Source organism: Athalia rosae, chromosome 5, assembly GCF_917208135.1.
Source record: "Athalia rosae chromosome 5, iyAthRosa1.1, whole genome shotgun sequence".
NCBI classification, from domain to species: Eukaryota; Metazoa; Arthropoda; class Insecta; order Hymenoptera; family Athaliidae; genus Athalia; species Athalia rosae.
This window is the reverse complement of record NC_064030.1, coordinates 5181893-5208086: the sequence shown is the minus strand read 5'-3', so window position 1 is coordinate 5208086 and position 26194 is coordinate 5181893. Positions and strand designations below refer to the sequence as shown.

General features: G+C 38.0%; 1 protein-coding gene across 2 annotated transcripts in view; it reads right to left on the bottom strand.

Annotated features, from left to right (window-relative positions):
- Positions 1-24693, bottom strand: part of LOC105684151 — a 59679-nt gene extending 34986 nt beyond the window's left edge. For both annotated transcript variants that reach the window (XM_048655069.1, XM_048655070.1), the window contains exon 1: positions 24323-24693. The gene's annotated coding sequence lies outside the window, so the exon portion shown is untranslated. The remainder of the gene's footprint in view (positions 1-24322) is intronic.
- Between the last annotated feature and the right edge of the window lie 1501 nt (positions 24694-26194).

The following is a 26194-nucleotide window of genomic DNA, read 5'->3' as shown; positions in this document are numbered from 1 at the left end:
TCCGGAATACTGTCGTACGATCAATTCGCAAGAAAAAAAAAAATTGGCCCAAAAACCCGACGGGATTTGAACCTGCAAGTTTATCGATTTTTGGGTCAAAAATGAACATTTTTTTTTCTTGGGTTTCGCATGCTATTCCTATGTATTTCGATCTCAGAAATTCGAATCTGAAAGCCAAATTGATCCATCTCTAAAATTGACGGAGTTATCCCCATTTTTTCGCGATTTTTGGCATAAATTTGAGGATATCTCGAAAGGAAGAGATCGAAGCTTGATTTGGACAACGGATTCGTGTTCCTGAGGTCAAAATACATTGGAAAAGAGCCATACGATCAATTCTTATCTAAATTCCTGAGTACGAATTACATTCAAATAGACCAGAAAATGAATTTTTTATTCTTGATCCCGAGAAGCTGAAAGTTGGCGATCACTCGGTCAATTTCAGAGATAGATCAATTTTCCTTCCAGAATCGAAATCCTGAGGTCAAAATACTCCGAAATACTGTCATACGATCAATTCGCAAGAAAAAAAAAAATTGGCCCAAAAACCCGACGGGATTTGAACCTGCAAGTTTATCGATTTTTGGGTCAAAAATGAACATTTTTTTTTCTTGGGTTTCGCATGCTATTCCTATGTATTTCGATCTCAGAAATTCGAATCTGAAAGCCAAATTGATCCATCTCTAAAATTGACGGAGTTATCCCCATTTTTTCGCGATTTTTGGCATAAATTTGAGGATATCTCGAAAAGAAGAGATCGAAGCTTGATTTGGACAACGGATTCGTGTTCCTGAGGTCAAAATACATTAGAAAAAAGCCATACGATCAATTCTTATCTAAATTCCTGGGTACGAATTACATTCAAATAGACCAGAAAATGAATTTATTATTCTTGATCCCGAAAAGCTGAAAGTTGGCGATCACTCGGTCAATTTCAGAGATAGATCAATTTTTCTTCCAGAATCGAAATCCTGAGGTCAAAATACTCCGGAATACTGTCATACGATCAATTCGCAAGAAAAAAAAAAATTGGCCCAAAAACCCGACGGGATTTGAACCTGCAAGTTTATCGATTTTTGGGTCAAAAATGAACATTTTTTTTTCTTGGGTTTCGCATGCTATTCCTATGTATTTCGATCTCAGAAATTCGAATCTGAAAGCCAAATTGATCCATCTCTGAAATTGACGGAGTTATCCCCATTTTTTCGCGATTTTTGGCATAAATTTGAAGATATCTCGAAAAGAAAAGATCAAAGCTTGATTTGGACAACGGATTCGTGTTCCTGAGGTCAAAATACATTGGAAAAGAGCCATACGATCAATTCTTATCTAAATTCCTGGGTACGAATTACATTCAAATAGACCAGAAAATGAATTTTTTATTCTTGATCCCGAGAAGCTGAAAGTTGGCGATCACTCGGTCAATTTCAGAGATAGATCAATTTTCCTTCCAGAATCGAAATCCTGAGGTCAAAATACTCCGGAATACTGTCATACGATCAATTCGCAAGAAAAAAAAAAATTGGCCCAACAACCCGACGGGATTTGAACCTGCAAGTTTATCGATTTTTGGGTCAAAAATGAACATTTTTTTTTCTTGGGTTTCGCATGCTATTCCTATGTATTTCGATCTCAGAAATTCGAATCTGAAAGCCAAATTGATCCATCTCTAGAATTGACCGAGTTATCCCCATTTTTTCGCGATTTTTGGCATAAATTTGAGGATATCTCGTAAAGAAGAGATCGAAGCTTGATTTGGACAACGGATTCGTGTTCCCGAGGTCAAAATACATTAGAGAAATGCCATACGATCAATTCTTATCTAAATTCCTGGGTACGAATTACATTCAAATAGACCAGAAAATGAATTTTTTATTCTTGATCCCGAGAAGCTGAAAGTTGGCGATCACTCGGTCAAATTCAGAGATAGATCAATTTTCCTTCCAGAATCGAAATCCTGAGGTCAAAATACTCCGGAATACTGTCATACGATCAATTCGCAAGAAAAAAAAAAATTGGCCCAAAAACCGGACGGGATTTGAACCTGCAAGTTTATCGATTTTTGGGTCAAAAATGAACATTTTTTTTTCTTGGGTTTCGCATGCTATTCCTATGTATTTCGATCTCAGAAATTCGAATCTGAAAGCCAAATTGATCCATCTCTAAAATTGACGGAGTTATCCCCATTTTTTCGCGATTTTTGGCATAAATTTGAGGATATCTCGTAAAGAAGAGATCGAAGCTTGATTTGGACAACGGATTCGTGTTTCTGAGGTCAAAATACATTAGAAAAAAGCCATACGATCAATTCTTATCTAAATTCCTGGGTACGAATTACATTCAAATAGACCAGAAAATGAATTTTTTATTCTCGATCCCGAGAAGCTGAAAGTTGGCGATCACTCGGCCAATTTCAGAGATAGATCAATTTTCCTTCCAGAATCGAAATCCTGAGGTCAAAATACTCCGGAATACTGTCATACGATCAATTCGCAAGAAAAAAAAAAATTGGCCCAAAAACCCGACGGGATTTGAACCTGCAAGTTTATCGATTTTTGGGTCAAAAATGAACATTTTTTTTTCTTGGGTTTCGCATGCTATTCCTATGTATTTCGATCTCAGAAATTCGAATCTGAAAGCCAAATTGATCCATCTCTAAAATTGACGGAGTTATCCCCATTTTTTCGCGATTTTTGGCATAAATTTGAGGATATCTCGAAAAGAAGAGATCGAAGCTTGATTTGGACAACGGATTCGTGTTCCTGAGGTCAAAATACATTGGAAAAGAGCCATACGATCAATTCTTATCTAAATTCCTGGGTACGAATTACATTCAAATAGACCAGAAAATGAATTTTTTATTCTTGATCCCGAGAAGCTGAAAGTTGGCGATCACTCGGTCAAATTCAGAGATAGATCAATTTTTCTTCCAGAATCGAAATCCTGAGGTCAAAATACTCCGGAATACTGTCATACGATCAATTCGCAAGAAAAAAAAAAATTGGCCCAAAAACCCGACGGGATTTGAACCCGTGCAAGTTTATCGATTTTTGGGTCAACAATGAACATTTTTTTTTCTTGGGTTTCGCATGCTATTCCTATGTATTTCGATCTCAGAAATTCGAATCTGAAAGCCAAATTGATCCATCTCTAAAATTGACGGAGTTATCCCCATTTTTTCGCGATTTTTGGCATAAATTTGAGGATATCTCGAAAAGAAGAGATCGAAGCTTGATTTGGACAACGGATTCGTGTTCCTGAGGTCAAAATACATTAGAAAAAAGCCATACGATCAATTCTTATCTAAATTCCTGGGTACAAATTACATTCAAATAGACCAGAAAATGAATTTTTTATTCTTGATCCCGAGAAGCTGAAAGTTGGCGATCACTCGGTCAATTTCAGAGATAGATCAATTTTCCTTCCAGAATCGAAATCCTGAGGTCAAAATACTCCGGAATACTGTCATACGATCAATTCGCAAGAAAAAAAAAAATTGGCCCAAAAACCCGACGGGATTTGAACCTGCAAGTTTATCGATTTTTGGGTCAAAAATGAACATTTTTTTTTCTTGGGTTTCGCATGCTATTCCTATGTATTTTGATCTCAGAAATTCGAATCTGAAAGCCAAATTGATCCATCTCTAAAATTAACGGAGTTATCCCCATTTTTTCGCGATTTTTGGCATAAATTTGAGGATATCTCGAAAAGAAGAGATCGAAGCTTGATTTGGACAACGGATTCGTGTTCCTGAGGTCAAAATACATTGGAAAAGAGCCATACGATCAATTCTTATCTAAATTCCTGAGTACGAATTACATTCAAATAGACCAGAAAATGAATTTTTTATTCTTGATCCCGAGAAGCTGAAAGTTGGCGATCACTCGGTCAATTTCAGAGATAGATCAATTTTCCTTCCAGAATCGAAATCCTGAGGTCAAAATACTCCGGAATACTGTCATACGATCAATTCGCAAGAAAAAAAAAAATTGGCCCAAAAACCCGACGGGATTTGAACCTGCAAGTTTATCGATTTTTGGGTCAAAAATGAACATTTTTTTTTCTTGGGTTTCGCATGCTATTCCTATGTATTTTGATCTCAGAAATTCGAATCTGAAAGCCAAATTGATCCATCTCTAAAATTGACGGAGTTATCCCCATTTTTTCGCGATTTTTGGCATAAATTTGAGGATATCTCGAAAAGAAGAGATCGAAGCTTGATTTGGACAACGGATTCGTGTTTCTGAGGTCAAAATACATTGGAAAAGAGCCATACGATCAATTCTTATCTAAATTCCTGGGTACGAATTACATTCAAATAGACCAGAAAATGAATTTTTTATTCTTGATCCCGAGAAGCTGAAAGTTGGCGATCACTCGGTCAAATTCAGAGATAGATCAATTTTTCTTCCAGAATCGAAATCCTGAGGTCAAAATACTCCGGAATACTGTCGTACGATCAATTCGCAAGAAAAAAAAAAATTGGCCCAAAAACCCGACGGGATTTGAACCTGCAAGTTTATCGATTTTTGGGTCAAAAATGAACATTTTTTTTTCTTGGGTTTCGCATGCTATTCCTATGTATTTCGATCTCAGAAATTCGAATCTGAAAGCCAAATTGATCCATCTCTAAAATTGACGGAGTTATCCCCATTTTTTCGCGATTTTTGGCATAAATTTGAGGATATCTCGAAAAGAAGAGATCGAAGCTTGATTTGGACAACGGATTCGTGTTCCTGAGGTCAAAATACATTGGAAAAGAGCCATACGATCAATTCTTATCTAAATTCCTGAGTACGAATCACATTCAAATAGACCAGAAAATGAATTTTTTATTCTTGATCCCGAGAAGCTGAAAGTTGGCGATCACTCGGTCAATTTCAGAGATAGATCAATTTTCCTTCCAGAATCGAAATCCTGAGTTCAAAATACTTCGAAATACTGTCATACGATCAATTCGCAAGAAAAAAAAAAATTGGCCCAAAAACCCGACGGGATTTGAACCTGCAAGTTTATCGATTTTTGGGTCAAAAATGAACATTTTTTTTTCTTGGGTTTCGCATGCTATTCCTATGTATTTCGATCTCAGAAATTCGAATCTGAAAGCCAAATTGATCCATCTCTAAAATTGACGGAGTTATCCCCATTTTTTCGCGATTTTTGGCATAAATTTGAGGATATCTCGTAAAGAAGAGATCGAAGCTTGATTTGGACAACGGATTCGTGTTTCTGAGGTCAAAATACATTAGAAAAAAGCCATACGATCAATTCTTATCTAAATTCCTGGGTACGAATTACATTCAAATAGACCAGAAAATGAATTTTTTATTCTCGATCCCGAGAAGCTGAAAGTTGGCGATCACTCGGCCAATTTCAGAGATAGATCAATTTTCCTTCCAGAATCGAAATCCTGAGGTCAAAATACTCCGGAATACTGTCATACGATCAATTCGCAAGAAAAAAAAAAATTGGCCCAAAAACCCGACGGGATTTGAACCTGCAAGTTTATCGATTTTTGGGTCAAAAATGAACATTTTTTTTTCTTGGGTTTCGCATGCTATTCCTATGTATTTCGATCTCAGAAATTCGAATCTGAAAGCCAAATTGATCCATCTCTAAAATTGACGGAGTTATCCCCATTTTTTCGCGATTTTTGGCATAAATTTGAGGATATCTCGAAAAGAAGAGATCGAAGCTTGATTTGGACAACGGATTCGTGTTCCTGAGGTCAAAATACATTGGAAAAGAGCCATACGATCAATTCTTATCTAAATTCCTGGGTACGAATTACATTCAAATAGACCAGAAAATGAATTTTTTATTCTTGATCCCGAGAAGCTGAAAGTTGGCGATCACTCGGTCAAATTCAGAGATAGATCAATTTTTCTTCCAGAATCGAAATCCTGAGGTCAAAATACTCCGGAATACTGTCATACGATCAATTCGCAAGAAAAAAAAAAATTGGCCCAAAAACCCGACGGGATTTGAACCCGTGCAAGTTTATCGATTTTTGGGTCAAAAATGAACATTTTTTTTTCTTGGGTTTCGCATGCTATTCCTATGTATTTCGATCTCAGAAATTCGAATCTGAAAGCCAAATTGATCCATCTCTAAAATTGACGGAGTTATCCCCATTTTTTCGCGATTTTTGGCATAAATTTGAGGATATCTCGAAAAGAAGAGATCGAAGCTTGATTTGGACAACGGATTCGTGTTCCTGAGGTCAAAATACATTAGAAAAAAGCCATACGATCAATTCTTATCTAAATTCCTGGGTACAAATTACATTCAAATAGACCAGAAAATGAATTTTTTATTCTTGATCCCGAGAAGCTGAAAGTTGGCGATCACTCGGTCAATTTCAGAGATAGATCAATTTTCCTTCCAGAATCGAAATCCTGAGGTCAAAATACTCCGGAATACTGTCATACGATCAATTCGCAAGAAAAAAAAAAATTGGCCCAAAAACCCGACGGGATTTGAACCTGCAAGTTTATCGATTTTTGGGTCAAAAATGAACATTTTTTTTTCTTGGGTTTCGCATGCTATTCCTATGTATTTCGATCTCAGAAATTCGAATCTGAAAGCCAAATTGATCCATCTCTAAAATTAACGGAGTTATCCCCATTTTTTCGCGATTTTTGGCATAAATTTGAGGATATCTCGAAAAGAAGAGATCGAAGCTTGATTTGGACAACGGATTCGTGTTCCTGAGGTCAAAATACATTGGAAAAGAGCCATACGATCAATTCTTATCTAAATTCCTGAGTACGAATTACATTCAAATAGACCAGAAAATGAATTTTTTATTCTTGATCCCGAGAAGCTGAAAGTTGGCGATCACTCGGTCAATTTCAGAGATAGATCAATTTTCCTTCCAGAATCGAAATCCTGAGGTCAAAATACTCCGGAATACTGTCATACGATCAATTCGCAAGAAAAAAAAAAATTGGCCCAAAAACCCGACGGGATTTGAACCTGCAAGTTTATCGATTTTTGGGTCAAAAATGAACATTTTTTTTTCTTGGGTTTCGCATGCTATTCCTATGTATTTTGATCTCAGAAATTCGAATCTGAAAGCCAAATTGATCCATCTCTAAAATTGACGGAGTTATCCCCATTTTTTCGCGATTTTTGGCATAAATTTGAGGATATCTCGAAAAGAAGAGATCGAAGCTTGATTTGGACAACGGATTCGTGTTTCTGAGGTCAAAATACATTGGAAAAGAGCCATACGATCAATTCTTATCTAAATTCCTGGGTACGAATTACATTCAAATAGACCAGAAAATGAATTTTTTATTCTTGATCCCGAGAAGCTGAAAGTTGGCGATCACTCGGTCAAATTCAGAGATAGATCAATTTTTCTTCCAGAATCGAAATCCTGAGGTCAAAATACTCCGGAATACTGTCGTACGATCAATTCGCAAGAAAAAAAAAAATTGGCCCAAAAACCCGACGGGATTTGAACCTGCAAGTTTATCGATTTTTGGGTCAAAAATGAACATTTTTTTTTCTTGGGTTTCGCATGCTATTCCTATGTATTTTGATCTCAGAAATTCGAATCTGAAAGCCAAATTGATCCATCTCTAAAATTGACGGAGTTATCCCCATTTTTTCGCGATTTTTGGCATAAATTTGAGGATATCTCGAAAAGAAGAGATCGAAGCTTGATTTGGACAACGGATTCGTGTTCCTGAGGTCAAAATACATTGGAAAAGAGCCATACGATCAATTCTTATCTAAATTCCTGAGTACGAATTACATTCAAATAGACCAGAAAATGAATTTTTTATTCTTGATCCCGAGAAGCTGAAAGTTGGCGATCACTCGGTCAATTTCAGAGATAGATCAATTTTCCTTCCAGAATCGAAATCCTGAAGTCAAAATACTTCGAAATACTGTCATACGATCAATTCGCAAGAAAAAAAAAAATTGGCCCAAAAACCCGACGGGATTTGAACCTGCAAGTTTATCGATTTTTGGGTCAAAAATGAACATTTTTTTTTCTTGGGTTTCGCATGCTATTCCTATGTATTTTGATCTCAGAAATTCGAATCTGAAAGCCAAATTGATCCATCTCTAAAATTGACGGAGTTATCCCCATTTTTTCGCGATTTTTGGCATAAATTTGAGGATATCTCGAAAAGAAGAGATCGAAGCTTGATTTGGACAACGGATTCGTGTTTCTGAGGTCAAAATACATTGGAAAAGAGCCATACGATCAATTCTTATCTAAATTCCTGGGTACGAATTACATTCAAATAGACCAGAAAATGAATTTTTTATTCTTGATCCCGAGAAGCTGAAAGTTGGCGATCACTCGGTCAAATTCAGAGATAGATCAATTTTTCTTCCAGAATCGAAATCCTGAGGTCAAAATACTCCGGAATACTGTCGTACGATCAATTCGCAAGAAAAAAAAAAATTGGCCCAAAAACCCGACGGGATTTGAACCTGCAAGTTTATCGATTTTTGGGTCAAAAATGAACATTTTTTTTTCTTGGGTTTCGCATGCTATTCCTATGTTTTTCGATCTCAGAAATTCGAATCTGAAAGCCAAATTGATCCATCTCTAAAATTGACGGAGTTATCCCCATTTTTTCGCGATTTTTGGCATAAATTTGAGGATATCTCGAAAAGAAGAGATCGAAGCTTGATTTGGACAACGGATTCGTGTTCCTGAGGTCAAAATACATTGGAAAAGAGCCATACGATCAATTCTTATCTGAATTCCTGAGTACGAATTACATTCAAATAGACCAGAAAATGAATTTTTTATTCTTGATCCCGAGAAGCTGAAAGTTGGCGATCACTCGGTCAATTTCAGAGATAGATCAATTTTCCTTCCAGAATCGAAATCCTGAGTTCAAAATACTTCGAAATACTGTCATACGATCAATTCGCAAGAAAAAAAAAAATTGGCCCAAAAACCCGACGGGATTTGAACCTGCAAGTTTATCGATTTTTGGGTCAAAAATGAACATTTTTTTTTCTTGGGTTTCGCATGCTATTCCTATGTATTTCGATCTCAGAAATTCGAATCTGAAAGCCAAATTGATCCATCTCTAAAATTGACGGAGTTATCCCCATTTTTTCGCGATTTTTGGCATAAATTTGAGGATATCTCGAAAAGAAGAGATCGAAGCTTGATTTGGACAACGGATTCGTGTTCCTGAGGTCAAAATACATTAGAAAAAAGCCATACGATCAATTCTTATCTAAATTCCTGGGTACGAATTACATTCAAATAGACCAGAAAATGAATTTATTATTCTTGATCCCGAAAAGCTGAAAGTTGGCGATCACTCGGTCAATTTCAGAGATAGATCAATTTTTCTTCCAGAATCGAAATCCTGAGGTCAAAATACTCCGGAATACTGTCATACGATCAATTCGCAAGAAAAAAAAAAATTGGCCCAAAAACCCGACGGGATTTGAACCTGCAAGTTTATCGATTTTTGGGTCAAAAATGAACATTTTTTTTTCTTGGGTTTCGCATGCTATTCCTATGTATTTCGATCTCAGAAATTCGAATCTGAAAGCCAAATTGATCCATCTCTGAAATTGACGGAGTTATCCCCATTTTTTCGCGATTTTTGGCATAAATTTGAGGATATCTCGAAAAGAAGAGATCGAAGCTTGATTTGGACAACGGATTCGTGTTCCTGAGGTCAAAATACATTGGAAAAGAGCAATACGATCAATTCTTATCTAAATTCCTGGGTACGAATTACATTCAAATAGACCAGAAAATGAATTTTTTATTCTTGATCCCGAGAAGCTGAAAGTTGGCGATCACTCGGTCAATTTCAGAGATAGATCAATTTTCCTTCCAGAATCGAAATCCTGAGGTCAAAATACTCCGGAATACTGTCATACGATCAATTCGCAAGAAAAAAAAAAATTGGCCCAAAAACCCGACGGGATTTGAACCTGCAAGTTTATCGATTTTTGGGTCAAAAATGAACATTTTTTTTTCTTGGGTTTCGCATGCTATTCCTATGTATTTCGATCTCAGAAATTCGAATCTGAAAGCCAAATTGATCCATCTCTAGAATTGACCGAGTTATCCCCATTTTTTCGCGATTTTTGGCATAAATTTGAGGATATCTCGTAAAGAAGAGATCGAAGCTTGATTTGGACAACGGATTCGTGTTCCCGAGGTCAAAATACATTAGAGAAATGCCATACGATCAATTCTTATCTAAATTCCTGGGTACGAATTACATTCAAATAGACCAGAAAATGAATTTATTATTCTTGATCCCGAGAAGCTGAAAGTTGGCGATCACTCGGTCAATTTCAGAGATAGATCAATTTTTCTTCCACAATCGAAATCCTGAAGTCAAAATACTCCGGAATACTGTCGTACGATCAATTCGCAAGAAAAAAAAAAATTGGCCCAAAAACCCGACGGGATTTGAACCCGTGCAAGTTTATCGATTTTTGGGTCAAAAATGAACATTTTTTTTTCTTGGGTTTTGCATGCTATTCCTATGTATTCCGATCTCAGAAATTCGAATCTGAAAGCCAAATTGATCCATCTCTAAAATTGACGGAGTTATCCCCATTTTTTCGCGATTTTTGGCATAAATTTGAAGATATCTCGAAAAGAAAAGATCGAAGCTTGATTTGGACAACGGATTCGTGTTTCTGAGGTCAAAATACATTGGAAAAGAGCCATACGATCAATTCTTATCTAAATTCCTGGGTACGAATTACATTCAAATAGACCAGAAAATGAATTTTTTATTCTTGATCCCGAGAAGCTGAAAGTTGGCGATCACTCGGTCAAATTCAGAGATAAATCAATTTTTCTTCCAGAATCGAAATCCTGAGATCAAAATACTCCGGAATACTGTCATACGATCAATTCGCAAGAAAAAAAAAAATTGGCCCAAAAACCCGACGGGATTTGAACCTGCAAGTTTATCGATTTTTGGGTCAAAAATGAACATTTTTTTTTCTTGGGTTTCGCATGCTATTCCTATGTATTTCGATCTCAGAAATTCGAATCTGAAAGCCAAATTGATCCATCTCTAAAATTGACGGAGTTATCCCCATTTTTTCGCGATTTTTGGCATAAATTTGAGGATATCTCGAAAAGAAGAGATCGAAGCTTGATTTGGACAACGGATTCGTGTTCCTGAGGTCAAAATACATTGGAAAAGAGCCATACGATCAATTCTTATCTGAATTCCTGGGTACGAATTACATTCAAATAGACCAGAAAATGAATTTTTTATTCTTGATCCCGAGAAGCTGAAAGTTGGCGATCACTCGGTCAATTTCAGAGATAGATCAATTTTCCTTCCAGAATCGAAATCCTGAGGTCAAAATACTCCGGAATACTGTCATACGATCAATTCGCAAGAAAAAAAAAAATTGGCCCAAAAACCCGACGGGATTTGAACCTGCAAGTTTATCGATTTTTGGGTCAAAAATGAACATTTTTTTTTCTTGGGTTTCGCATGCTATTCCTATGTATTTCGATCTCAGAAATTCGAATCTGAAAGCCAAATTGTTCCATCTCTAAAATTGACGGAGTTATCCCCATTTTTTCGCGATTTTTGGCATAAATTTGAGGATATCTCGAAAAGAAGAGATCGAAGCTTGATTTGGACAACGGATTCGTGTTCCTGAGGTCAAAATACATTGGAAAAGAGCCATACGATCAATTCTTATCTAAATTCCTGGGTACGAATTACATTCAAATAGACCAGACAATGAATTTTTTATTCTTGATCCCGAGAAGCTGAAAGTTGGCGATCACTCGGTCAAATTCAGAGATAGATCAATTTTTCTTCCAGAATCGAAATCCTGAGGTCAAAATACTCCGGAATACTGTCATACGATCAATTCGCAAGAAAAAAAAAAATTGGCCCAAAAACCCGACGGGATTTGAACCCGTGCAAGTTTATCGATTTTTGGGTCAAAAATGAACATTTTTTTTTCTTGGGTTTCGCATGCTATTCCTATGTATTTCGATCTCAGAAATTCGAATCTGAAAGCCAAATTGATCCATCTCTAAAATTGACGGAGTTATCCCCATTTTTTCGCGATTTTTGGCATAAATTTGAGGATATCTCGAAAAGAAGAGATCGAAGCTTGATTTGGACAACGGATTCGTGTTCCTGAGGTCAAAATACATTAGAAAAAAGCCATACGATCAATTCTTATCTAAATTCCTGGGTACGAATTACATTCAAATAGACCAGAAAATGAATTTATTATTCTTGATCCCGAAAAGCTGAAAGTTGGCGATCACTCGGTCAATTTCAGAGATAGATCAATTTTTCTTCCAGAATCGAAATCCTGAGGTCAAAATACTCCGGAATACTGTCATACGATCAATTCGCAAGAAAAAAAAAAATTGGCCCAAAAACCCGACGGGATTTGAACCTGCAAGTTTATCGATTTTTGGGTCAAAAATGAACATTTTTTTTTCTTGGGTTTCGCATGCTATTCCTATGTATTTCGATCTCAGAAATTCGAATCTGAAAGCCAAATTGATCCATCTCTAAAATTAACGGAGTTATCCCCATTTTTTCGCGATTTTTGGCATAAATTTGAGGATATCTCGAAAAGAAGAGATCGAAGCTTGATTTGGACAACGGATTCGTGTTCCTGAGGTCAAAATACATTGGAAAAGAGCCATACGATCAATTCTTATCTAAATTCCTGAGTACGAATTACATTCAAATAGACCAGAAAATGAATTTTTTATTCTTGATCCCGAGAAGCTGAAAGTTGGCGATCACTCGGTCAAATTCAGAGATAGATCAATTTTTCTTCCAGAATCGAAATCCTGAGGTCAAAATACTCCGGAATACTGTCATACGATCAATTCGCAAGAAAAAAAAAAATTGGCCCAAAAACCCGACGGGATTTGAACCCGTGCAAGTTTATCGATTTTTGGGTCAAAAATGAACATTTTTTTTTCTTGGGTTTCGCATGCTATTCCTATGTATTTCGATCTCAGAAATTCGAATCTGAAAGCCAAATTGATCCATCTCTAAAATTGACGGAGTTATCCCCATTTTTTCGCGATTTTTGGCATAAATTTGAGGATATCTCGAAAAGAAGAGATCGAAGCTTGATTTGGACAACGGATTCGTGTTCCTGAGGTCAAAATACATTAGAAAAAAGCCATACGATCAATTCTTATCTAAATTCCTGGGTACGAATTACATTCAAATAGACCAGAAAATGAATTTATTATTCTTGATCCCGAAAAGCTGAAAGTTGGCGATCACTCGGTCAATTTCAGAGATAGATCAATTTTTCTTCCAGAATCGAAATCCTGAGGTCAAAATACTCCGGAATACTGTCATACGATCAATTCGCAAGAAAAAAAAAAATTGGCCCAAAAACCCGACGGGATTTGAACCTGCAAGTTTATCGATTTTTGGGTCAAAAATGAACATTTTTTTTTCTTGGGTTTCGCATGCTATTCCTATGTATTTCGATCTCAGAAATTCGAATCTGAAAGCCAAATTGATCCATCTCTAAAATTGACGGAGTTATCCCCATTTTTTCGCGATTTTTGGCATAAATTTGAGGATATCTCGTAAAGAAGAGATCGAAGCTTGATTTGGACAACGGATTCGTGTTCCTGAGATCAAAATACATTAGAGAAATGCCATACGATCAATTCTTATCTAAATTCCTGGGTACGAATTACATTCAAATAGACCAGAAAATGAATTTATTATTCTTGATCCCGAGAAGCTGAAAGCTGGCGATCACTCGGTCAATTTCAGAGATAGATCAATTTTTCTGCCAGAATCGAAATCCTGAGGTCAAAATACTCCGGAATACTGTCATACGATCAATTCGCAAGAAAAAAAAAAATTGGCCCAAAAACCCGACGGGATTTGAACCCGTGCAAGTTTATCGATTTTTGGGTCAAAAATGAACATTTTTTTTTCTTGGGTTTCGCATGCTATTCCTATGTATTTCGATCTCAGAAATTCGAATCTGAAAGCCAAATTGATCCATCTCTAAAATTGACCGAGTTATCCCCATTTTTTCGCGATTTTTGGCATAAATTTGAGGATATCTCGTAAAAAAGAGATCGAAGCTTGATTTGGACAACGGATTCGTGTTCCTGAGGTCAAAATACATTAGAGAAATGCCATACGATCAATTCTTATCTGAATTCCTGGGTACGAATTACATTCAAATAGACCAGAAAATGAATTTATTATTCTTGATCCCGAGAAGCTGAAAGTTGGCGATCACTCGGTCAATTTCAGAGATAGATCAATTTTTCTTCCAGAATCGAAATCCTGAGGTCAAAATACTTCGGAATACTGTCGTACGATCAATTCGCAAGAAAAAAAAAAATTGGCCCAAAAACCCGACGGGATTTGAACCCGTGCAAGTTTATCGATTTTTGGGTCAAAAATGAACATTTTTTTTTCTTGGGTTTTGCATGCTATTCCTATGTATTTCGATCTCAGAAATTCGAATCTGAAAGCCAAATTGATCCATCTCTAAAATTGACCGAGTTATCCCCATTTTTTCGCGATTTTTGGCATAAATTTGAAGATATCTCGAAAAGAAAAGATCGAAGCTTGATTTGGACAACGGATTCGTGTTTCTGAGGTCAAAATACATTGGAAAAGAGCCATACGATCAATTCTTATCTAAATTCCTGGGTACGAATTACATTCAAATAGACCAGAAAATGAATTTTTTATTCTTGATCCCGAGAAGCTGAAAGTTGGCGATCACTCGGTCAATTTCAGAGATAGATCAATTTTCCTTCCAGAATCGAAATCCTGAGGTCAAAATACTCCGGAATACTGTCATACGATCAATTCGCAAGAAAAAAAAAAATTGGCCCAAAAACCCGACGGGATTTGAACCCGTGCAAGTTTATCGATTTTTGGGTCAAAAATGAACATTTTTTTTTCTTGGGTTTCGCATGCTATTCCTATGTATTTCGATCTCAGAAATTCGAATCTGAAAGCCAAATTGATCCATCTCTAAAATTGACGGAGTTATCCCCATTTTTTCGCAATTTTTGGCATAAATTTGAGGATATCCCGAAAAGAAGAGATCGAAGCTTGATTTGGACAACGGATTCGTGTTCCTGAGGTCAAAATACATTAGAGAAATGCCATACGATCAATTCTTATCTAAATTCCTGGGTACGAATTACATTCAAATAGACCAGAAAATGAATTTATTATTCTTGATCCCGAGAAGCTGAAAGCTGGCGATCACTCGGTCAATTTCAGAGATAGATCAATTTTTCTGCCAGAATCGAAATCCTGAGGTCAAAATACTCCGGAATACTGTCATACGATCAATTCGCAAGAAAAAAAAAAATTGGCCCAAAAACCCGACGGGATTTGAACCCGTGCAAGTTTATCGATTTTTGGGTCAAAAATGAACATTTTTTTTTCTTGGGTTTCGCATGCTATTCCTACGTATTTTGACCTCCTAACCTCACCTAACCTAACCTAACCTAACCTAACCTAACCTAACCTAACCTAACCTAACCTAACCTAACCTAACCTAACCTAACCTAACCTAACCTAACCTAACCTAACCTAACCTAACCTAACCTAACCTAACCTAACCTAACCTAACCTAACCTAACCTAACCTAACTCTTTTAAAAAAATGGTGATTTTTGGGCCAAGACTGAAGTATTTTTAAAATCGATCGAAAGACACTTTTTTTACGTATTTTGACCCTATGAATTCAAATCTGACAGTTAAATTGATCTTCCTTTAAAATTTGCCGAGTTATCACCAATTTTTAGCTTTTTCAGATCAGAAATAAAAAATTCATTTTCCAGTTTATCCTCATGTAATTTCAGCTCAGAAATCCGAATCCGAAAGAGAAATTGAACTATCTATAAAATTGACCGAGTTATTCCCATTTTTTCGCATTTTTTACCATAAACATGGAGATATCTCGATGGGAAAAAATCGTAGCTCAATTTGGACGACGGATTCGTGTTCTTGGGGTCAAATTACATAAGATAAGTGCCATACGATCAATTTCAAAAAATAAAAATTTTCCGTCAAAATTTGAAAAAATCGTAAGGGGTACCCCTTGGAAAAATCTCAAATTTTGGCGAAAAATTTTTATTTTCAAAAATTGATCGTATGGCACTTTCCTGAAGTATTTTGACCTCAGGAACACGAATCCGTCGTTCAAATTGAGCTACGATTTTCTCCCTTTGAGATATCCTCAAATTTATGCCAAAAATTTCGAAAAAATAGGGATAACTCGGTTATTCTTGCAGATAGATCCATTTTTTTCCGGATTCGGATTTCTGAGCTCAAATTACACTGAGATAGACTAAAAAATCAATTTTTTATTCTTGATCCCAAAAAGCTGAAAATTGGCAATCACTCGGTCAATTTCATAGATAGATCAATTTTTCTTTCAGATTCGGATTCCTGAGGTCAAAATACGCAAGGAAAGTGTAATACAATCAATTTATATACTACTTTACTTTTGGCCTAAAAATCGATTTTTTTTTTGGCTTTTCAAGGGTAATCTCACGTATATCAACTCAGGAATCAAAATCTGAAGGCCAAAATCATCTACTCGTGCAATCGATCGAGTGATCATCAATTATTCGCTTTTGGGAGCAGAAAAATTATAAGACATATCGATTGGTTTTAGTCGTAGACCCACTTTGATTCGTCGCAATCCATGCATGGGTTGAAATATTCGAATATCTCGGTCTACGAGGGGGCCCGAGCTTTGCTGGAGTCAGGTAGCCACGGGCGCGCGGTTTGTTGTGGGGCGTCACCTCTGCTCAGCCCCGAAGGTGACGGTCTCACAACAAAGCGCTGCGTTGCTGGCTACCTGACTCCAGCAAAGCTCAGGCTCCCCGACTCAACTTCAAATTTAAGTCAAAAAAAGGGCATTTAATCTTTTGATTCTATACTTGAATTACAAAAATAATAGGGAAAAAATTTTGAACAGTGAACGAGTAAAAAACAATCACAATCGACAATTTTCAGATATTTTCTATGATTTTTTCAAAAAATGAGTGGGCTACCTCAAAATATCGAGTCAAAAATTTTTTCTACATTTGAAATATTTTCTTTTTTTGTAAGGTACAAATTCTGCCCCCATGCCAAGAAAATAAAAAAAAAATTTTCTCAACCTGCTCCACTGTACATTATTATGACCCAATATAATAAGATCTCATTTTTAAGAACACTTCATGCCACGCAAATATTTTTCAAGAATTATATCCGGTTATTTATTCAAGCGTTGTTCCACAGCCAGGAATGTTTTTGCTTGAATCGCCTCGGACATCTGCTCGGATTTATTGTACTCGATACCAGTGTCCTGTAAAATTTGAAAGCTCGTAAAAAAAAAAAGAAATTATTCGATAATGATTTATGCGAAGGTATACGTGACATTTTGTACCGTACGTCAATGAATCCCGAAGGTGAAATGCCCCACGGCAAGTGAAAAATTGAAATAACAAAATGAAAAACAATTCTCTTGAAAAACTTCTGACATGGAATCGAAATGACGTCGCTGTCTGTTCTCCTACGCAGGATATCCATTTGACCTCAGGGACGGTGTATGTAACGGGTTCAGTTCGTATAATAATCCTCGTGATAATCCAGTAATGGGACACCGAAAGATATCTCGGATACATCTGTATAATACATTCTACCTGGATACGTTTCCGTTCTATGGGTTGGCAATTCGTTTCCACAGTAACGTACTATTATTATACATGTACGTGAAACAAATCTATGTTTGCCCGATATCAGTTTGCACGTCTGTCAAATGATATCCATTGATTAATCTTCATCTCAGAAGGTCTTTCTTCAAAGAATTTATTTGCTTTTAAAGATGGAAGAAAATCTTCGTTTTTATAGTCACCATTCATTGATACCTGACTCGGATCTTGATTACAAAATGCATGAAAAAATGAGTCATACACGTGTCACCAATGGAACTGATTCGTACAACGGGGTAGAATTTTTATTAAAACAAATTTTTCATCATTTCAGCAAGTGCGGTACAGCCGTAGATGTTCGATGTCATGTCTGCAGGCGAACAAAATTAATCATAATTCAAAAAAGGGTTGATTTTAATAGCCAAATTTTATCCTTTTATACTCAACGGTCGATCTATTAGTACAGAGAAAAAAGAAAACCATGAGGGTTCAGTAGAGCCAGTCGCGAATTAATATGGACAGGAAATTAGTCGATAACATCGCGGTAACGGTTGGCCCGGTATTCTGGCAAACGATTTTTGGTCTGTGATAAAAATAAATTATAAATCAGAGGTCCCTGGAACCATGAAAAATACACCACCATCGTGGGGTTCGACGTAATCGCTTTACTCAAGACAATGGTATAAGTCATTTGAAGCTGCGCGGTATACCTATAGCGACTTGAAAGGTTTGAATTGATTAAATGGGCAGCGAAGACGTTTGCCCGGTTGCAGGAGGAGGCGGGAAACTGGAACTGTTTAATGCTACTATCGCATGAAGCACGTAGGTATATACGTATAGTGCAACCATGGAACACAAGAAAGGTACTTGCTATATCCAATGAACACTGATGGCACTGTCGCATCTTCGTAAACCTGATTACCACTCTCCTTTGGTTATGCAAAGGCTCTCCACGTACGACATAGCCGACTCACAGGTACGTGACTTTGAGCTGAAACGCTTTTTGGTGAGCGATGTTAAGACGGGAAACCCACAAACGGCCATTTTGCGTTGAAATACCGACTGAAATTGGGGTGTTTCAGTTGAATATATGACGGACTGAGATATTCGACGCGTCGGTGTGCCTCAATTCAACTATTTCACAAGCCTCTGATATCGAATTCATCTCAATATCTTCGATAATCACGAAATTCCGAGCGAAGAGATTACTACCTACTCGGTAGAAACAAATAAAGAACTCGCTTTATTTCTACCCCGACGAAGACTCGAACGGTACCTATGATCCGGTGGAGGTAGGACACGATCCGAAGATGCTTTCAACAATCAAAGAGCGTTGCACCGAGTACCATCGCAGTTCACACCAACGAGAGTTAAGAAGTATGTATGTACGAATACATATGCGTGTGTAGGTAATACATATATATACTCTGAAGTATTGAGTCGCCGGAAGTGGAATGAACTCCACCCTACAGACAAAGTTGGGTCGGACGTTCACTAATAAGTTGGGAACTTCCTTTGTCAGAAAGGACCAAAGGGGCAGCCACAAGAATTCTGACATTTTACTTATCGTTATAGATACCTATTCAGATATTTCTGGAATGTCAGGGGAAAGTTTTAGTTAATTTAGTGAAATGTTCGTATAGGTGAGTATTGTGGACGTTTAAATAAGGCTCTGAAATACCAAACGGTTATCGAAGTTGTATAGGAAATTGCTTCAGTCGGAGCGAGTGTAATTGATTTTATTGGTTCCTGAAGAATGAATTTTTCGCTTCCGTCGTTCGCCAGAATGAGCCTTTTCCATTTCTTTATAATCAATTTCTTCCCAATGTTGACTGTGTGGTGCCGAACTAACTCGCGGTAAAATTATTCATTTTCTTGCCACCGGTGACTTACGGGAAGGAGTCGGTAAGTTTTTACGAGAAACATTCGCGACCACGGTTAGAAACGCTACGGAATCACCCGAGTCCTCCTTTTTCTCGAAAACTTCTGTCGTGGAAGAGGGTGAAACTGAAAAAATTCGCCAACAGCAAAACCCTGCGCGAAGCGAATTACAAAGAAAAACATCTAGTTTTTCGTCCAAAGAGCATCAATGCTAGACACCCGCATTGCAGATTTGTGGTACGTTGTATAGGTGGTATAAGTATCTAACGAATTACGAGTCCTTGTGGAATTGATTCTTCCAAGCCGCGCCTATTTATTCCTTTTTTTTTTTTTCGTTTGTCGCCGGCGTAGGGTGCACCTGATGCTTTTCTGCAAACGAACATTCAGCGAAGTTGATTGGCGACGAGTAAAGTTCGCGTTTTGAAAGGAGTGCACTTTTTTCGAGAAGAATCTACGCAGCTGTGCAGAGTGCTCACGCACAATTACGACGGAATAACGCGAGCCGCCCCCCCTTCTTGTTTGAAACGCTTTTAGATCGATAAGGAATTTCATAACACCCTGCAGGGCATAATCTTATAGTTGGCAGAGTGTATAATACCGGAATACCCTCAGACTTAAATCTAACGTGAAGCAGACGCGCTCTTTGACTGATGATGATGCATTCATAAATTATTAATGCGTTTCACCTGCCAAGGGGATAGAATAGAAAAAACGAAAGAATACACGTCGCGGTGGAGTCTTCCAATTTTTCGAACACGGATGATTGAAAAATTAAATCTACTCTCAGGTGTGTAACGTGTCGCACGAGTTTCGATATCCTCGTCTGAGTTTATTTCATTCGGATGTTTTCTCACGCAGCTAAATTTATGTACTACATGTTTTCATACATATATTATACACGAGGGAGTTAGTATGGGACATAACCGTTATTTATTCACTTTTCTTCGGCTCCTTTGCAATGGTTCGCATGTCGCGGTATCAGGTGTCCAGGTATAAATGGCTTCCGAATCGATTGTTTTTGATATCAAGCATACGCACATGTATAATTCGCCCGTACACGGTCTGAAATTAAGTTGAAAGTTGAGTTTACGCTTCAGAGTTAAAAATCGAAAACCTGGGGTATCGAACCTTCCGCAGGGCGTTAGGATATCAGAATTTTATTTGGCTACGCATCAAACGAGTTCCATGCGAACGCGAACGATAAATTTTAGTACCGCCGCCTGGCTGTGCTCAGATAATGTCTATAGTAATTCTGGTACAGCAGTCGTTCTATAGAATCCATGCTGCAAATGGGGTGTGCTTAACGATACGCTTCCTCTTCTTCGTGAACTCTCAACCTCCGAAGTTTAGGCACTTTGGGAAACGGAAGATGAGCACGAGGACGGCTGGCTGTATTGCCGGCCCGGGTCGTTCAAGTTTTGTCCGATTCGCGTCGTCGACGTCTTACCTCCGGTGTCAAATACAGGTTTAACTTACGAACCTTCCCCTATACTTATAGATAGGTACGTACGTAGGTATATAAATACATACATACCTCTCAAAGTCTCCACCTTTGTTCATGCATTATTCAAACGCATGTTACAATACTGCGAACCTGCCGCGTGTAACGCTGTCATCGCGGATTCCCGTACCCTCTATACCTTTCCCTCTATCCCCCATCTCCGACATGAAACATTCCAAATCTTATTTACACCGTAACATTTCTCACTCTCGAAATATTCACGTGCAGCTGCCAGTTGTTTCGTCGCACAGTCGACACTGTTCCGATTCAATTCACCAATTTTTTTTTTTTTTTTTCCCGTTTTAAAGCGATACTTCAACGAAAGAATAAAGCAGTCTACGATACTGATGAGAATTACTCCGTTTCCCGACAAAATAATGTTTACATGCATCGTATGATTTCAGACCACGTATAATTTGCAATTAATTTTGATGTTGAGCCTTTTGGTTCACCCTCGGATTATCCCGATAGACAAAAACCTCGTCCCGCGCACAATCTTCCAACGTTAGGTCTCAGACGTCAATTCATTAAAATGTGTTCATTAATTAAGTCGATGAGAAAGGAAAAGAAAGATATCGATCGCGACTAAACGGATCTAATCTCCATTGAACACTGCAATTAATTGTTTAATCAATCGACAACCCGCAATGCGCCTGAATCAACTCTGAAAAGATAAGATCGACGGGATTCTTTCTTCTTCTCGTTTCTCTTTAACATCTAATTAACGAATTCCTGTGTACCGCCACAGTATTAATTATATTGGAAAAGCTCAATCGCACCGATATAATTGATCCGGAGCTTACAAAATAATTCAAAAATTGAGTTTCAGATATCGGAAAAGAATAACGCCGGCGAATGAAAGGAATATCGAAATTGTACCGGCGTCTCGTTTTATTTTGGAGTTTTTGATCTCCGATACACGTATACGTATACGTGAGCCGTCGTCCATCAAAGAGGCAACCGGGAGCATTTGAAGTCGATAGCAAATACCACAGACGCGGGATCAATGAGAGGAGACTACGTTTTATTTACAAATTCTTTATGCGTATATAAGTACGTATCCGTACACACGAAAACAAAATTGTGCACAAATGTGAGTATATCTATACACCTGAATAGGCATTTTGCTAGGGTGCGCTTTGCGCCCCTACGAGACTCAGAAAATCCACTAGTCTGGTGAATTTCATCGAAAGTTGATCTCGTCAGCCGTGGAATGGAACTGTACCACACGGAAACGTTCGCATAGGTTACTATAAATTCGCCGGAAGGAAATTTTCGAATTTGCTGAAGGTTTGGACCCCCAAAACTCACCAAGTTCCCACCGCTTCCTATACCCATTGACGCTAATGCCTGTGGGAAACCGTAATCTCGCCTTAAGTAGCACACCTGAATTCGCAACTACCCTTAAAACGCCGTATTTGACACGTTGCCAAAATTCAACCGTCAGAATCTCCATTTATTTCAGAGATGTCTTGGCTAATTCTCATTGAAAACTATATCTACAGACACACATACCCGTGCACGTTGGATGTACGACCCCAAATGTGATGTACTTTTCTTATCTAACGACGAGGACGCGTATCGATCGAAGATTCAATTTTCACCAATGATTTTCATCGGACGTTTCGCATAACGACGTTTTAATGGACGATCGTAAAAATAGATAATATGCAAGACAACGGATGATATCGATATTTCAATTGAAATTGGGATAGGCACGTGTGCCAATATGTTCGTTACACACAGTTACGTAGATCAAATCCTTCGTGATTCTGCCTTTTGGCGAACGGGTGTGATCTAATCTGAACCCAACAGACCGGCAATTTACGCTTTGTATCATTATCGGTGGTACATACATACACGAACGTATAACCATGTGAATAACTGCGGGCTTAGGATCAGCGAATTCGCGTGGATATAGTAGCTTCTTTTGTTTTCACTACTAATCTCATTTTTTCCCCGGAGATCAAGGCTCGGCTTTGTGCGACCAAAGAATCTATATAGGTATATAAAGAAACCATAGAAATTCAATGATACAATGGATATAATTGCCAAAGCAATATCAGAGAGATAAAAGGGTGCACTTCTCGCCCCTTGCTACCCTAACGAAGGAACGAAACGCTAGATAATATTTCGAGGAAAATTGAAATCCGTACCGAAAGTGGGAAAAAAAAAAATGTCAAAACGCGTGCGGAAGAATTCAACTAATTATTCGCACAGCTGTTCATTGGGAATATTTTAACTCGGTGGCACAATGAAAATTACCATCGGGTTTTAAAATTCCGTTAAAAAGTTGACGTCCAAAATAAACTCACCCCTGCGGTATAGGACGATACGATAGGTGGCGGTTTGCGGAAAAGCCGAGAAAATCATAAAAGTCAAATGAGGTGAGAGATGCAAATTTTGTTCAACGTTGTGTCTCCTCTGTGGTGGCATAGGCTGTAGCTTAAAAGTTATAATTCTCGACTGCCGTATAACAGATGAAGTACTCTCTAGGTCATCCCAGATTCTGCAGTCCTATATGTTTCGGTAAAACAACTGTTGCCCGTCTAGGAAACTCGCTAGGGTGCATTAAATGCATTCGAAAAATGAGTCGCAGTCGAATCGAGGAATATCGTTGGCAATTTACGAAATCGGTTCACCCCTCGTGGTCAACGTTTATTTTCATCCGTTTCGTTTCGATGTCTTCGAACGTTGGAGCGGTGCTCTCAATTTCACGAGTGTTATAAGCCATGAAATTAAGGCACCGACGAATCGATTCGTAGACATAAAGTTCAATTAGTGTTCGCACGATATTTCGTACAGTCCCGTGAAATAATTAAAATCCGCAGATCAATCCATTCGGGTTTGTCGCACAAAGGCAAATGTGTGTACCCAACCACCTACTCGCGTGTTCGGCTGGGAAACCTATTGGAAATTACCTCGTGGGAGAGTGAATTTACCTTTTTTCTTTCTTTTTTTTTCCACTTTTTTCATTGTCCTTTTTATTTCCGTGCTACCGAGTTTCGGTGACTATAATTACCTAATGAAAAAACAAGTTGTCAGCGACGGTACGAACGACACGCGATTGAAGCCGACGCGATGTCTTTGCGTATACAAGTAGACACCGAATGCAATGTTACATTATTTATCGTACGATGTGGGTAGGCCGAAACAGTGTATTCTCAGCTGTATAACGGCTCTTATTGATTCGAGGGTAGAGTTTTACAAATGCCGTTCATTTCCCCGTTGAAATAATAATGCGTAACGGATTTAGCTTACCTCTAAATATCGGTGCGCCACTGTGTCACGTAAGGAAACAGTGCGACGCGAGTGAAAAAATAAACTTTTCCACCTTCCGTGTACGTCGGGTGTATACTACGCTCTTCTACCTTCAATCATTTAACACCAATGAATGCTCCTCAATCTCCTACGGTGGATAAACAAACCCCCATTTCGTTTCTTGCGGTATATCTTTAAAACCGAAACGTACATTTTTTCGATTTTTTTTTTTTGGTCGGTTTTTGGTTTTTGTTTTTTGTTTTTTTTTTTTTAGTTATTTTCACTAAGTTAACGCAAAATAACAAAGTAAGCAGTTACAGTTGCGCTTATGCATCGCGTCTATACGGCGGCTGCGAATGCCGAGGTCCCCGCAACCCTCGCAACACTGCGGTGCTAACGGGGAACCAGCGGAATCATCCCCTCGGCTATATCGCCGCGCCCGCGCCCGCGCCAACGTTCCCGGATCTACGCAGAAACCCGCTTCCCAACGAGGAACCCGCCGCGCAGCCTTTTTCAACCTGAATCGTACCTGCAGAGCACAGTGGTTATCTATTTTTCAAATATCTTTAAAATTATACGAGGATACTTAGGAGAATGGGTACGTTGTACCTGTTTCGTTTTTTTTTTTTATTCTCTTTATGCTCCAGACGATGAGACGTAAGATTTTAATAAGGGCGCAGATATTTTTCAGCTGTTTGAACTTGTTTATGGTCATCCTACATCATGAATAGGACAGATGTAAAATTCGTGTTTCGCGTAAAGAATATGATCGTTGGAAAAATCAACTCATTACAACAATATATATCTTGAACGTTGAAAACTTCGGAGTAACGGAATAAGAGGATAGAGAGCGCGAAGTTATCGAATAAAGAAAAGCAAACGGAAGAAACGTGAAAGATAAAAACAAAGTTTTTATACACCAATTTGAATTCAACGAGATCAAAGCCTCTTTTGTTCTTTTTTTTTTTTTTTCTCAGTACTTACGCGAGATAAGATCTACGACTCGTGGATCAAATCAACGACGCGTAATATCTGGACGTATAATTTCCTGCTCGAAATTTTTGAACGGTATACAGACATACAGGTATAACGACTTATCTTGACTCGCCATCCTTCATCAGTCAACGTCTCTTCATCTCGAACTTTCTGTCGCCAAATTTGTCCTACTTCGAACGATTTCTTCGTGTGACCTTTGCATACACCGCGGTCTGGATAGGCGAACCTATGGGTAGACCTACTTGCCGAGAAATATTCATATTTCGCAGGGGCCTTAAATTCACATTTTATCGAAGATTTCTTTCGGTATAGGATATAATTTTTGGTGTGTTCGTTTCTTTTTTTTCTCTCGTTTTAATGCCTCTAATACACCCACAGAGATTCACTGCTGACGTGAATTATGATTTTTTCAAAGAGCCAAAGTAATCCGAAATAATTTGGTAAATCAGTTTAATGCTACAAAACCACGCCCCGTTACCTCTACCGCATCGGACCGCGCGCAACCACCTGTAACCTGATGTAACTTGAGCCATGTCTTCGTTTGGCCGGACGGAATTTCGAAAACGGTTTGAAAATGGAAAATCTCCCGATTCCTCGAATCTCGATGTCACGTTGGAATTGATCGGTTTTTTTCCCCTGTGTTACCGACAATGTTATCTGCACGCGAACTTTGTGTACGCTCGCCAGTGGCTTCGGCTTATTACGACGCAATCTAATGTGGTTATAAATTCGAGTTACGAGACGCTTTAGAGATCGGATTTGAAATCAGAGAGATTTAGCGACGCGAGGACGAAAGGTATGGTACTTGGAACGCGCGGGGAATTGTTTACACAGGTTGTAAATTTCATCGTAACGATTCAGTTGGGTACCAAAGTT